At 35.9% G+C, this 14,139-nt stretch overlaps 1 protein-coding gene across 1 annotated transcript in view; it reads left to right on the top strand.

Moving 5' to 3' along the window:
* DPYD (dihydropyrimidine dehydrogenase) overlaps positions 1 to 14,139 on the top strand; it is an 811,158-nt gene that overhangs the window by 23,695 nt on the left and 773,324 nt on the right. The gene's annotated exons all lie outside the window — the stretch shown is intronic.

Below are 14,139 nucleotides of genomic sequence, written 5' to 3'. Positions count from 1 at the left end.
GGCGCAGAAGGTAAGACAGAAGTGCTAAATTGAACTTACAGAAATGATAACTACAATATCTATGATGAAGGATACACTGGATAAGATGAAACACTGATTAGATAGTGCAGAAGAAAAGATAGTGAAATATCTGAAATGAAGCATAGAGAGAAAAAAAAAAGAGAGCTGCAAGTTGTGGGACAGCTTCAAGTGGCCTAATATATACGTACATGGAATCCCCTAAGGAGAGGAGTGGTGGTGGGATGAGAAATCAGAAAAAAATTTGAGAAAATAAATCCATAGGTCCAAAAAGCCCCATGAAGCCAAGTAGAAGAAATATGAAGGAAACCACACAAAGACACATCATAATCAAATTGCTGAAAACCAGTTATAAGGAGAAAATCTTCAAAGCAGACAAAAACACAGGCAAACTAGTTCAGAAGAACAAAGATAGGGTAAACAGCTTTCTTCTTGGAAACGATGCAAGTGAGAAGACAGCAGAGCAACGTATTTAAAGTACTGGGAAAAACACACAACTCTCAACCTAGAATTCTATACCCAGTGAAATCAGCATTCGAAAACTAAGGTGAAAAAGACTTTTTCAGACAAAAGCTGAAAGAATGTATCAGCAGCAAACCTGCACTGTAAGAAACGTGAAAGGAAGTCATGTCCTTCAGACAAGGAAGATAATATCAGGCAGAAATATTGATTTACACAAAGGAATACAAAACTGCAAAAATGGTAACTGCATGGGTAAATGTATGGTTTTTACTTATTTAAAGGTCATTAAAAGGTAATTATTTAAATGAAAACTATGTAGTGTGGGGTTTATAATATATATAAAAGTAAAATGCAACATGGATAAAACATTGAAAACATTGTGCAAAATGAAAGAAAGCAGTTACAAAAGACCATATATTGTGTGATTCTGTTTATATGACATGTCTGGAATAGGTGAATCCATAGTGAGAAGACAAATAATCCAATTAAAAAGGCAGATGCAAATAGACGTTTCTCAAAGAAGTCATACAAATGGCTAATAGGTATATGAAAAGGTGTTCAACACCTCTATTCATCAGTGAAATGAAAATTAAAACCACAGTGAGAGCCTACCTCACACTGTTAGGGCTGTTATCAGAAAGACGAAAGATAATGAGTGCTGGCGAGAATGTGGAGAAAAAGGAACTCTTGTGCACTGTTGTAGGGACTGTAAATTGGTACAGCAGTTATGGAAAACAGTGTGAAATTTCCACAAAAAATTAAAAATGGAACTACCACATGATCAGCAATCCCACTTCTGGGTATTTATTCAAAGGACAGAAATCAGTATCAGAATAGAAGATACTTGCACTCCCGGGAATGTTCATCGCAGCACTAGTCATAATAGTCAAGATACAGAAACAACTCAAGTGTCCATCAGTGGATGAGTAAATAACTAAAATGGAGTACACACACACACACACACACACACACACACACACACACACAGAGGAATATTCAGCCATAAAAACGAAGGAAATTCTCTCATTTGCAATGTCATGGATGAACCTGGAGGACATTGTGCTAAGTGAAATAAGCTGGGCACAGAAAGGCAAAAATAGGGGCTGGGAGGTGGGGGAAATGGAGAGATGATTGTCGAAGGGTACGAAGTTTCAGTTATGCAGAGTGAACATGTTCTAGAAATCTGATACGTACAGCGTGGTGACCATAGTTAATAGTACTGTATTACTTGACATTTACTGAGAGTAGACCTAAAATGTTCTTCCCCCCCCCACACACACACACACAAGAGATAACTGTAAGGGGATGGGTATTTTAATTAGCTCGATTGTGGTAACATTTCATAATGTATATGTATATTAGAACAACATTGTATACCTTAAATACATATATAATTTTATAATCTCTCAATTATACTGCAGTGAAGCTGGGAAAAAAGAACAGACAGATCTGTAGTCAGGAAGTAGATTAATGATTGCCTGAATCTGGGAGTTTGGGGTAAATGGAAAGTGACTACTAATGGGTATGGATTTTTTGGGGGAGCGGGAATTGATGCAGTGTTCTAAAATTGTTTATGATGATGGTTACACAACTCTGTGAATGTACTAAAAGCCATTAAATTGTATACTTTAAATGGGTAAACTGTGTGGTAAGTGAATTTTATCTCAATAAAGCTATTATAAAAATTACTTGAAAAGTTAAAAAAGTGAAAAATATGAAAAAAAAGTAAAATGTGTGACAACAATAGCACAAAGAGAAATACTGGGCAACTTGTTCATCATCAGAGAGTTGACAGGAGCTTTTCTAGTAGTGGTAGGAGCAGAAAATTATTTCAATGAAGACCCAGTGGGTGGCTGAACATTTTTTAACTGGAAATATACATGCATTCCTCTGTGAAGTGTTTATGCCCTTTTTGTATTTATCTTTTAGCATTTTCTTGTTTCCTTAATAATTTGTGTGAGCCTTGTATATGTTATAGATTAATGCTTTGTCATATTTCTTTGATAAATTTGATTGATATAGTTTAATAAGTGTTTGGAATAAGATTTCTGAGTTAGGATGGGAAATAAAATCTTAATATCTAAAGTCCATTCCAACTCTAATGTACTGAATCCTAGAGACCCTGAGAAGATGCAGAGAGTTTAATTTTACTTATTCCTGAAAGGAAACCAGTTTAGGTCAAGTAGTATTTAATTACAACGGAAGAGTAGTAAAAGAGGCTTCATTTCTTCATATCTTAATTTAGGTTTAAATCCAAAGTATTTAAAGTGAGATATTTATGCCCCTAGTTGGAATTGCTAGATCATGTTTGTTAAAGAATTGAGATATCTTGATCTGACTTCATACTGCATATTTTCCATTAGCTAATACTACTTTTTATAATAAATGGAGATCATTCTCTTAGGCACTCAAACAAAGGTCATTAAGAATACAAGATATCACGTAAGAGAAAGGGCTTAGATAGTAATTATATCCATGCATTTTATATTAATTAAAATAGTTATCTAATACACAAAATTATATCTTTCTCATGGAACTGATCTTATTTCATATATAAATTTGATTTTTCCTCCTTTTAAAAACTTTTCATAATATTTTCTCCACATCAGTATTTTTTTAAACACAATTTATAATAAGTATGTATATTACTCAACTGTAGACAGACTGTAATTTAACTTTTCTCTTCTTGCCAGGTATTTTCCAGGTTTTTTTTTAATAAACAACAAGTCATACTTTCTTTTAAGAGGATCTCCTTTTTATTTTAAAGATTACAAGGGAAACCCTTAAAAAATACACTTCAAATCTAGCCTTTCCTAGACTCACCTTATGGGCTGACTTAGCACCATGCATTGCTCTATGAACATACTTAGACCACTTTATTTATTTATTTATTTATTTTTGCGGTATGCGGGCCTCTCACTGCTGTGGTCTCTCCCGTTGCGGAGCACAGGCTCCGGACGCGCAGGCTCAGCGGCCATGGCTCACGGGCCCAGCCGCTCCGCAGCATGTGGGATCTTCCCGAACCGGGGCACGAACCCGCGTCCCCTGCATCGGCAGGCGGAATCTCAACCACTGAGCCACCAGGGAAGCCCCTATTTTTCTTTTTTTGTGTCTACTTCGTCCAGTGGTCTGCATCTTCTTTTGTCGTAGGGACCACATCTATCATATGTTGGAGATGTCTGTGTTGTGTAATAAAATTCAAAATTTTGACCCTAGAACATGTTCAAAGTGGATAACAAGAAATTCATTTGTTTTCTTGTCAGAACTTTTTGCTGGTGTTATATTACCACAGATTGCAAGGTTCAGTTCAAAGTGTCACTGCTGCTTCAGCAAGTGATTAAACCTTCCAATGAAAGTAGGAAAATACTGACCTCCCATTTTGGAGTAGTTAATGATTATATGGCTTAAATATCTTTGTAAGTGCTGACAGATACTGAATGGTGTTTTTTGTCCTCTGCAATAGAATGAACACTAAGAAAACAAAATTCTGTTTGTTTTGCCAGCATTAAAGTTCGTTCTCCAGTGGAAGTTTCTTGCTGCTTTTTATGACTGTTTTGCTAAAGAACTTTTCTTATTAACCATTTTTTGCATAATTTTAGTAATGAAAAATTATGCTTGGTTTTGAGGACAGGAGGATATATAAACTATATCATTGCTTTTGAGGGTTTTACTGAACAGTTTGATGAGAGGGCATATATATTAATAATTGATATCCTATCTGATGTGTCCAGTGACAGTGGCAATAGGTTATCTAGAAGTTCATGGATATGATCTAAATAGAGGCAAGGACAGTTCTTCTTAATTTTTGGAGGAAATAGTTCTTAGTTCTTAAAGGAAAGTTAGCATTTAAACTAACATAAAGTGGCTGCATCCTAGACAGGAAGTGATGTGAGCAGAAGTGTGGAGGTAGGATTGTACACAGACTCAATAAACAACAAATAGGTGAGAGCGGAAGTAGGTTGGAGTGGTAGGTGGTACCAGATTGAATAGCAAAGTGATAATTTTTATTGGCATTAGGTATGTAACAGGGAGACATTCAAGCCTTGTGGTGTGTCTATGTGTGGGTACCAGATTGAATAGCAAGGTGATAGTTTTATTGGCATTATGTATGTAATGGGGAGACATTTAAGCTTTGTGGTGTGTATATGTGTGTGTGCACATGCATTTGTATGTGTGTAGGATGTCTGTTATATGGGAAAGAGAGAAAGTACAGAATTGAGGTGAATAGTTTAATTGGGAGAGTAGTAGTATATCATGATCCAAGTGTACTGTAATAGGATCTGCAATAGTTTGTAGAAATAGGAAATACAGAGAGGATGGGCCAGATGTAAATGACATTGGCATTGTGTGGGTTTAAGGAACAAAAGAAACAGTAGTTATAGATTGACCACATGTGAAGTTCAATTTACTGAGAAGTGGTGGTATTATTGACAGAAGTCAAGTGGAGTTAAAAAGTTGGGTGAAAAAGACAATACATTGTTTTTTGATGTGAAGAAATTGAGATAATGATGGAACATGCAAGTGGGTTATTTGGCATCCAGTGAAGTAGATAACTGTAGATCAAGACAGAGAGAGATCTCAGGGTTTGGAATATAGATATAAGACTCAGCTGCAGAAATCATCAATAAAGGGGCATTCAGAAGAGGTCCAAGGACCCTTAATTGTGGTCAAGAGGACAATGGAAGTCACAGAAGTAAAGGTAGTGAATAGAAAGAGAGGCCTTAAAACTCTGATACCAGAGAAACCAAAGACGATGTATTTCTGGATAGAAGAGCAAATCAACAGTATTGAATATGGCATAAAAGTCATGGAGAGTTGAGAAGTAAACTAAAGCTTATAGCATAATAAAAAAAAAGTTTCAAAAGTTGCATTTTCTTGATTTTAAATAGTTTAACTCCCAAACTCACCACATCCTTGCCTCACACTTATCCTTCTCAAATTCTTACTGACCCCCTCCTGGATCGGGTGGATCCCAGTTGGGTCCTTTTCTTGCCTGGTGCTGCTTGCACCAATTGAAGGGGAGCAGGTTCGGCAAAGCAGAGCGGGAAACTTTATTGATTAAGGAATGAGGAAGGGAAAGCTCTGTGTTCTACTGAACCCTTCTCCCTCAGGGAGGGAGGCGAGAAACTTCTAAGGGGTAACAGGTGAGTACGCCATCAGACTTTGGGCAAGGGGCAGCAATTTCCAGAAGCAACCAGAGCATGAGTAGTCCTTTGGGCTCCTTTGCATGCAGCACAAACTGTGTCTCGCAAAGTGCAAGCCCCCTCTTTGGAAGGAGATCTTAGCATGGTAATGAGGCAAAGACAACTTATGGACACTTTGGTTCTCGTCTTCACAGGCGCCGCCCTCGTGGTTGGGCTGGAACCGGTTCAGGGCGGTTGACCGTCTTGGCGCTTTCTGGCTGGGGCTGGTTCAAAGGTTTTGCCTTAGTTTTTGTTAAGCAAGCACAGCTGTGGGGATAGACTAGGGGATGGTGGGGGGGAAAAAAGGAAGAAAGTAGGTTAGTCTCTGCACAGGTGTGGATCTCTTCCTGGTGGCAAAAAGAAAATGTATCTTATGATAATTCTTCACGTTAATAAAATCAAGAAATTAATAGATCACTTAAAAATAATTTTAGTTTTTATTTCTGATATAAATCACTTGCTAGCCCATATATGTTTCCTTTTAGCTATTAACCATATAAATGAAGGGCAACTAGTCAATCCTTGATTTATTACGATTTTGTGAACCTGGAAATCATGCTACTTGCTCAATTTAGTTAATTAAAAAAAAAAAATCTAAACTCAGCCAAGGTCCTACTCTCTTCTTTCCCCTTAAATCTTGTTTTCTAGCTTTTCCATTTGCTCTCCAGTATTGCTTTATTTTTAGCATGCTGGCGTACACTTAGCCTCTCTTGAACTAAAATGACCTTTAGTCTTGTAAACACAGCTCTTTTGAGAAACAATGTATCTTATACACAAAAGTTAATAGATTAAAGGTAAATTGTAATAGTTTTCATATTACTTAAAAAGACTCTCAAAGGCTGATTTTTGAGGCCAAAAAATTTCTGTAAAGCAAGTTTTGAGATAAAGTTACTAATTTTTCTTGAATATAAAAAGTATAAATTCTAGAATATGAATTTTCTTAATTATCAGTGAACTGGTGAATATTTTTTGGTAATGTAATAATTCTCTTTAATTCTCTTCGTGCATAATTTTATCTTGAGTTTCTGTGTATACATTCCTATATATATATGCAACTCTTGAGAATGTAAGATACTATTTTAGCATGAGTTTTTATAGTTATGCCTTTTCCAAATATTGTTTTTTATTTAAATATATAATGCAGAGATACTTTGCAATAATATATTAAATTATATTAAATAGAAAATAGTTTATAAAGTAGTGAAATTTTTAAATAAAATGGGTATACTACAGGTTCTCATCTTTTTTATATTTTTGACACCACTTTATCTATTTTATTTTATTTTATTTTTTTTTGATTCCACTTTATAAGGGTTTGCATGTGACACTTTGTTTTCAATTCCTGTAATGAAAATATATAAACAGTACATAACTAGGTATATATGCTATTCAAATGGTTAAAGGAATAAAGGAAGATACATAATTAATGGCTAGTATTTATTTCTTTGTCAATATTGTTTTTATTAAAATTTAAGCAATACCATGTAATATCTCTTTTGTTTATTCTGAAGTTTCTTCTTGATAAAATAAAAGTGTAGATTCAGTGTAGTACCACTACAATCTTAAGAGAAAAATATCTTTTAAGTTAATGCCCAAGATTAACAACATTTGCATAGTTCCACAGATAGTAGAATCCTTTCCATGGCTGTTATGGACTGAATGTTTGTGTCCCCCTTAAATTTTATGTGTTGAAGCCCTAACTCTCAATGTGATAGTATTTAGAGACAGGGCCTTCTCGGAACTGTGAGAAAGAAATGTCTATGAGATTCTTTTATAGCAGCCCAAGCTGACTAATACAGTGTCAGAATCAGTCACCACCTTTGGTATGCTCTGTTCTGTATTAAGAATTATGAGATTAATATCAGATGTATAAGTTATGAATCCTGTGTTTGAATTCTTAATCTTTTCTGAAAGACATTAAAAGACATTTTTCAATTAGGAAGCACTTAGGTGCCTAATGTGTGGTGTGTATTCTGTAAGTGAAGAAGAGTGCATACTGGACCCTGCAAAGGCAGACAGCAGCTTCACGTGGCAGACCTTTGCTTGTTGAATAGGAGAGTGACATGATGAATGCAGTGTTTTAAGATACGTAAACTATTTTATTTGTATCAACTATTGGTTCAGTAGAAATAGATCAAATTTCCCAGGCATGGAAGTCCCAGAATGACTAGCATTTCTGAAGGGGTTCATTCACTTCCAGTTGATGAGTTTTTTGATGTTTTATAAATTCATCACTTTTGACTTGCCCTGTCTTTCTTGGGAAGGAAATGTAATATGAGTTCACCTAAACATGTTGCAGCCAAAGGTCCATGAGTTATATAGAGTTGTATGTTTTATAAAATAATATCTACATTGCTGTATACATGTACTGGATTTTAAAAATCTGTAATTGAATTTCATGACCCTTCCATTCTAATTTGTGAAGAGCATATTGCATTTTCAGGCAATGTGCCTTTGAAATTGCAGACTTAGGGCAAAGATAAGTTCAGAGACCAATGATTTGTTTTCACCTGGGATATATCTCTACTTACTGTCTCATTTATAGTTACCTTTTCACCTGTTGCCTTCATCTGTTTCTATATTCCTGTATGATTCATATATACATATGTATTCAAAATTAACAATATAAGAATATGAATATAAATGGGTTGAGTGGAGTCTAAAATCTAGTCCCATCATATACTAATTGATAACATGTATTAAGCACTTTCTGCATGCACCATTCTAAGTTTTATATGCCATTTTATTTAATCCTCAAAACAACCCTATGGGGTAGGTACTATTACTAATGACCATTTTATAGTTGAAGAAGTAGAGGGACTGAGAGTTTAAATAACCAGCAGAAATAGTAGAGCTAAAATCTAAGCCCAAATTTAATCTGAAACACTATGCATATTGCTTAGTAGATATTTAATACAATGAAAGTTGTAAAATTTAGGACTGTTAGAGACTCCATCCTTCATCAATTATGTATTAACTGTAGTGAGTTAGTCATTGTGCATAAAGGAAAAAATGTTCTTTGAATAGAGCTAGTAAAATGAAAAATATGGAAGATAAGTTATTTGGAAAGGTAGTCCAACCTAAAGGAAAAGAAATCTGAGCCTGGACAAGGAATGAAAGTGCATTAAGAATAATTAGATTTCTTGACCAGGACAGATTACCATGGATTTCCAAGGTTTTCAGACTTCAAGGTTATTTAAATCTCAAGTGTGGGTGCAAGGTGCAAAATGGAGGCTGCATTCTCTCCTCTTCAGCTCCCAACCCAGCTGGAGTTCTGAGCTTATCCAAGAGCCAAAGACACCTTTGTAAATTCCTAAGTTACTTAAACTTGCCTTATACTATGACTAGTGATAGACATAGGAAAGAGTAGGGTAATTGGCTGAGATTGGGGCCTGTAAGCAAGAGACTGTTAAGCAAATGAATACTGAAAAGTTCAGTTCTCCATTGATGAACACTTGTTAGATTGTTACCTGGATGAAGCAAGAGATACTTAGCAAAACCATTAAGCAATAGTTGTTTCTGTTTTTCTGTTAGCTGAGAATATTTATAGAGGAAAAGAATGGCAGCACAATACAATGTTTTGCTGAAATCAAGATAGTTATACCGAATTATGAAAAAATGAGAAAAGCATGTTTTAAATTTTATTTATTTTTGACCTGATTCAATGGAAAGTAGGAGACCATTACAGAGACCTCAGGATAAGTTACCAGAGACAAAATTTAAACATAATTTAAATAAGACAAAATCTAACTCATTAAGTTCAGCCTGTAAATCAGAAATGTCAGTGTATGTGTATTATGTTAATGGGTCAGTAAGCAATGACCAGTACTGAAGAGGAAACATTTGCTTATAATTTAAAATGCAAAGGATGAAGGGAGCTTAATGGTGCATTATGTTTGAATGATCGATATTGTGATATAAAACAAAGCTGTGTGTTTAGAAAGAGAATATGTTGGCCAAGTGGTTTTCTGCAATTGGAATTCAAGCTCTCAGTACTCAGTTCCAGTATTTTTGGGCTAAGACTTAATGCTTTTATTTGTGAAGTGAGGGCCTGTTATTGTAGTCAATATGGGCTCCTCTTTGTGTTCTCTATGGCAGTACAGAAGGATGCTCCTCAGATGCAGAATTCTAGTTTTTGTGTTGTGGCATTCCAGCTGCTTCCCAGAATAGCACTGACAGACAGCACAGTGACAACACATGCCTCTGACTTGATCTCATGTGTAAATCTGTCTCTGGATCATATTCTATCGTTTCTTAACCTAAATAAAATTAGTACAATGAAATTTTCTCAAATTCTGTTTTTTTGTCTTTAGAATCACCAGTACATTTTTATTGTGTTACTGAAAATCGGAAAGCCAAAGCCAAATTCTTTGCATGGGAGAAAATCTCCCTTTATAAGCAGTATGCCTTATATCTGAAAGGGTTAATGGGCCTCTTGTAGTGCTCAATTTATCCAGGGAGGGGACCCTGTGACCCTTTTAGGACCTGGCTTTGGTCATTTCTTAGGAAGAACACAATTTAGAACTCTCCTGTATTATTCTGCCAGCTGCTTAGTTATTGATGATATTGACTTTTAGTTTTAAAAAGTCTTGCTTTGGAAAATTGTTTTTAACAGCTCTCAACCACTCGTGTCTTGTATTTTTATTTTATATCACTTTTCATTTGGGATATTATTAAGTCAAATCCTTGGTAACCATTCTCTACAATCCAATTTATTTTTAGCCAAGATCCATTGAATTCAACTCACTGCCTTTTTGCAAAAGGTTAACCCAATATTTCATGTTGTGTTATACTTTCTACTTATGCTGTGTAAAAGAAAAGTTACTGTGATAAGCAGCCAATAAATTGCATTCAGAATATTTATTCTCAAAGTTACATTACTGTGCCGACATAGATAAACATAATCATTTATCACAGTATGGATTGTGGAAGTAAAAACTAAATGAAATACAGCCATCTTTCTTGCATATTACCCAGTTTTTTTTTTTCCTTTAAATGTTGGCCACAATAACTACCTTTAAAAAATGTCATCTTTCTATTTATCAGTTTGAATTAATGTGTGAGATTAGTAATGGTTCAGGTTGAATAACTAAAACAAAACTGCATCTATTTTATAATAAGGAAGTGTTTTCAACTTTTTTTGTATAAAAATGAGATTACTTATGTTTTCTTTCTTTTTTTAAAATAAATTTATTTATTTTTGGCTGTATTGGGTCTTTGCTGCTGCTAGTGGGCTTTCTCTAGTTGCGGTGAGCGGGCTTCTCATTGTGGTGGCTTCTCTTGTTGTGGAGCATGGGCTCTAGGTGCACGGGCTTCAGTAGTTGTGGCACGTGAGCTCAGTAGTGGTGGCTCGTGGGCTCTAGAGTGCAGACTCAGTAGTTGTGGCACGGGCGTAGTTGCTGCACGGCATGTGGGATCTTCCCAGACCAGGGCTCGAACCCGTGTCCCCTGCATTGGCAGGTGGATTCTTAACCACTGTGCCGCCAGGGGAGCCCACTTATGTTTTCTAATGTTGGCTCTTATTACTAGGTTGCTTTGGCATTATTTCATCATAAGGAATACACTGTTTAAAACTCATAGCTCTATTGTTTGTTTGTTGTCCAGAACACAGACATCTAAATTGATAGATTGAAGAAATATCATGTATATCATATATAGCAGTTATTAAAAGTAATCTTCATTTATACTGGGATAATAAAATAAGTCCCAATTGATGTTTATTAGAATGAATGCAGTATACAGTGAAATCCACTGAATGTAGAATATGTGTTTATTATTATTATTTGGTAACAGCCTTATTGAGATGTAATTCACATACTGTACAATTTACCTGTATAAAGTGTAGAATTCAAAGGCTTTTAGTGTATTCATAGCTGTGCTGCTATCACCACAATCAATTTCATCATCCCCAAAGAAACCATATACCCTTTAGCAGTAATGTTGCATTTGCCCTAATCCCCCCAGCCCCTGGCAGCCACAGTCTACTTTCTGTCTCTATAGCTTTGCCTATTTTGGACATTGTGTATAAATAGAACATACAATATGTGGTATTTTGTAACTGACTCCTCTCAGCACAATGTTTACTATGTGCATGTAAGCTGTTTGTGAATTTCCCAGATTTCTTTCTGTTATTGATATCTGTTTCCATTCCATTGTGGTTGGAGAACTACTTTGTATGATTTTAATCCTTTAAAATTTATTAAGGCTTGTTTTATGGCCTAGCATCTGGTCTGTCATAGAGAATGTTTTGTGTACACTTGAGAAGAATGTATATTCTGTTGTTGGGTGGAGTGTGGTTATAGATATCTATTAGGTCTAGTTGGTTTACAGTATACTTCAAATCTATTTCCTTTTTGTTCTTCTGCCTTCAGTATAGGATTCTTGGTTGACAATTTTTTTCTTTTAGTACCTTGTTAATGTTATCCTACTACTTTCAGACATTTATTGTTCCTGATGAGAAGTCAACCATTAAACTTATTGGAGTTCCCTTGTACATATGAGTATTTTTCTTTTGCTGCTTTCAAGATTTTCTCTTTGGTGTTGACTTTTAGCATTTTTACCAACGTTCCTATGTGTGGATCTTTTTGCATTTATCCTACTTCAAATTTCTTGAGCTTATTGGATATATACTTTAATGTTTTTTCTGTCTTTTTTTAAAATCAAAATTTTAGTCATTTTTCTCCTTATATTTTTTTCTCCTCCTTTCTTTCCTCTCCTGATATCCTGCTACAATATTTTGGGGTACTTAATGGTGTACCACATATCTTTTTTTTTTTTTGTACCACATATCTTTAAGGCTCTGTTAATTTTAAAAAAAATATTTTTTCTCTTTGTTTGTTGAATTGCATAATCTCTCTTGAGTTCTCTTAAAATTTGCTGATTCTTTCTTCTGCAAGTTAAAATATACTACTGAGCCCCTCTAGCAAATTTTTCATTTCAGTTACTGTAGTTTATTATCTCCATAATTTTAAAAATAATTTCTATCTCTGTATGAATATTCTGTTTGATGAGATATTGTTACTATACCTTCCTTATAATGGCTGCTTTGAAGTTTTTATTAAATCTTATACCTGGAACCTCTGAAAGGCAATTTCTGTTATCTGCTTTTTTTCTTGCATGGATCACATAATCCTGCTTCTTTGAATGTCTTGTAATTTTTTTTTTTTATTAAAAGCTGAACATTTCAGATAATATAGCAATTCAGGATACTAATTTCCTTCTCCCCCACCCCAGGGATGGGGGCTTGTTGTTGTTTGCATATTTGTTTAGTGATTTGGTGTACTACTTTAGGGAAGTCTATTTCCCCCAAGGTGTGAACCTCAGATAGCACTCATGTAGGGTGAAGTCGTAGGTGTGTGCCTAGTAACTCTGGGATGACAGGGGTTTTAGTGGGACTCTGTGTCTTCTCTTTGGATCTCTTTGTTAAACTATCCACCTCTGTTGGTATCACAGCCAGCTCTTAGTCTCTATTGATTGCTAGTTGATTGCTCTGCTGTTTTTGACAATGCCCTGGCATATAAATTGCTCCACAGTGTGATTCAGTTAAATTTGGGCCCCTTTGCTGGGGTAGTTTTCAGGTGAGTCTTTGCGGCTTGCTGTGGCCCTGCAGGAGCTGTTAGCTATTTCTTTCTGGTAAACTGTCTGCCTTATGCCTTACTTTATTGCTCTTATGAAGCTACCAGTTTTGTCTTAATTGTTTGGCATCAAAATCTTTATTGATTTTGAGACTACCCTAGGCTTGAACTTCCTATGTATTAATTCAAATAAAGTCAGTTCTTCTGGGGAGAGCCGTCTGTTCTTATGGCCTGCCTCTTTCTCTGGGAAAAATCTCTGAGCCACAGCTCCAGATCTAGGTGTGGTTACAGTGGCCTGCTTCTCACAGAGTGACACTCTTGCTTTTATGAGCAGGGCCCTGGTATAGGCGGTAACCTCTGATCTCAGTTTGCTTCTCTTGGTTTGCTAACTCTAAACAATGAGCGAGCTGAGATGATGGTGATCAGAACCCCATTGTCACTGGTATGTTTGCTTCTGAAGTAGAGCCTCTGCTCTATGAGTGGGGGCTGGGTGAAGCAAAGGAGCTCCTGACTCCTCAGCTGCACTTTTGGCATTTAGTTGCTGCATAGCTGGTAGAGTAGGGAGAGGGGATGAGAAATGTTAATGTTCTGCCTCTCTCTGGGGGACACCACAGCCTCAGCTAGAGGCTGGGGGCGGAGGGAACTCTGTGTTCTTGGCTGTACTCACCTGAGGTAGAATTTCTGTCAGGCTGAACTGGGAACGTGGAGGCTGGGAGCAGACTGCACTTCGAATGCCACAGACCCTCGCCATTCTTACCAAGTTTCAGTAGATTTTTCCTGAATAAATGTTCCTTCATTTGCTCTTTGGCTTTACGACAATTTCTGGGGATTTCAAAGGCTTCTTAATTTTACTAATTTTTATCAGTTATATTGTTCTGCTGGGGAGTTGATCTGCAGAGGTC

Source organism: Aethalodelphis obliquidens, unplaced genomic scaffold, assembly GCF_003676395.1.
Source record: "Aethalodelphis obliquidens isolate GAN/ISIS:26980383/991018 unplaced genomic scaffold, ASM367639v1 scaffold13, whole genome shotgun sequence".
NCBI classification, from domain to species: domain Eukaryota; kingdom Metazoa; phylum Chordata; class Mammalia; order Artiodactyla; family Delphinidae; genus Aethalodelphis; species Aethalodelphis obliquidens.
This window is presented reverse-complemented; position numbering and strand designations above follow the sequence as displayed.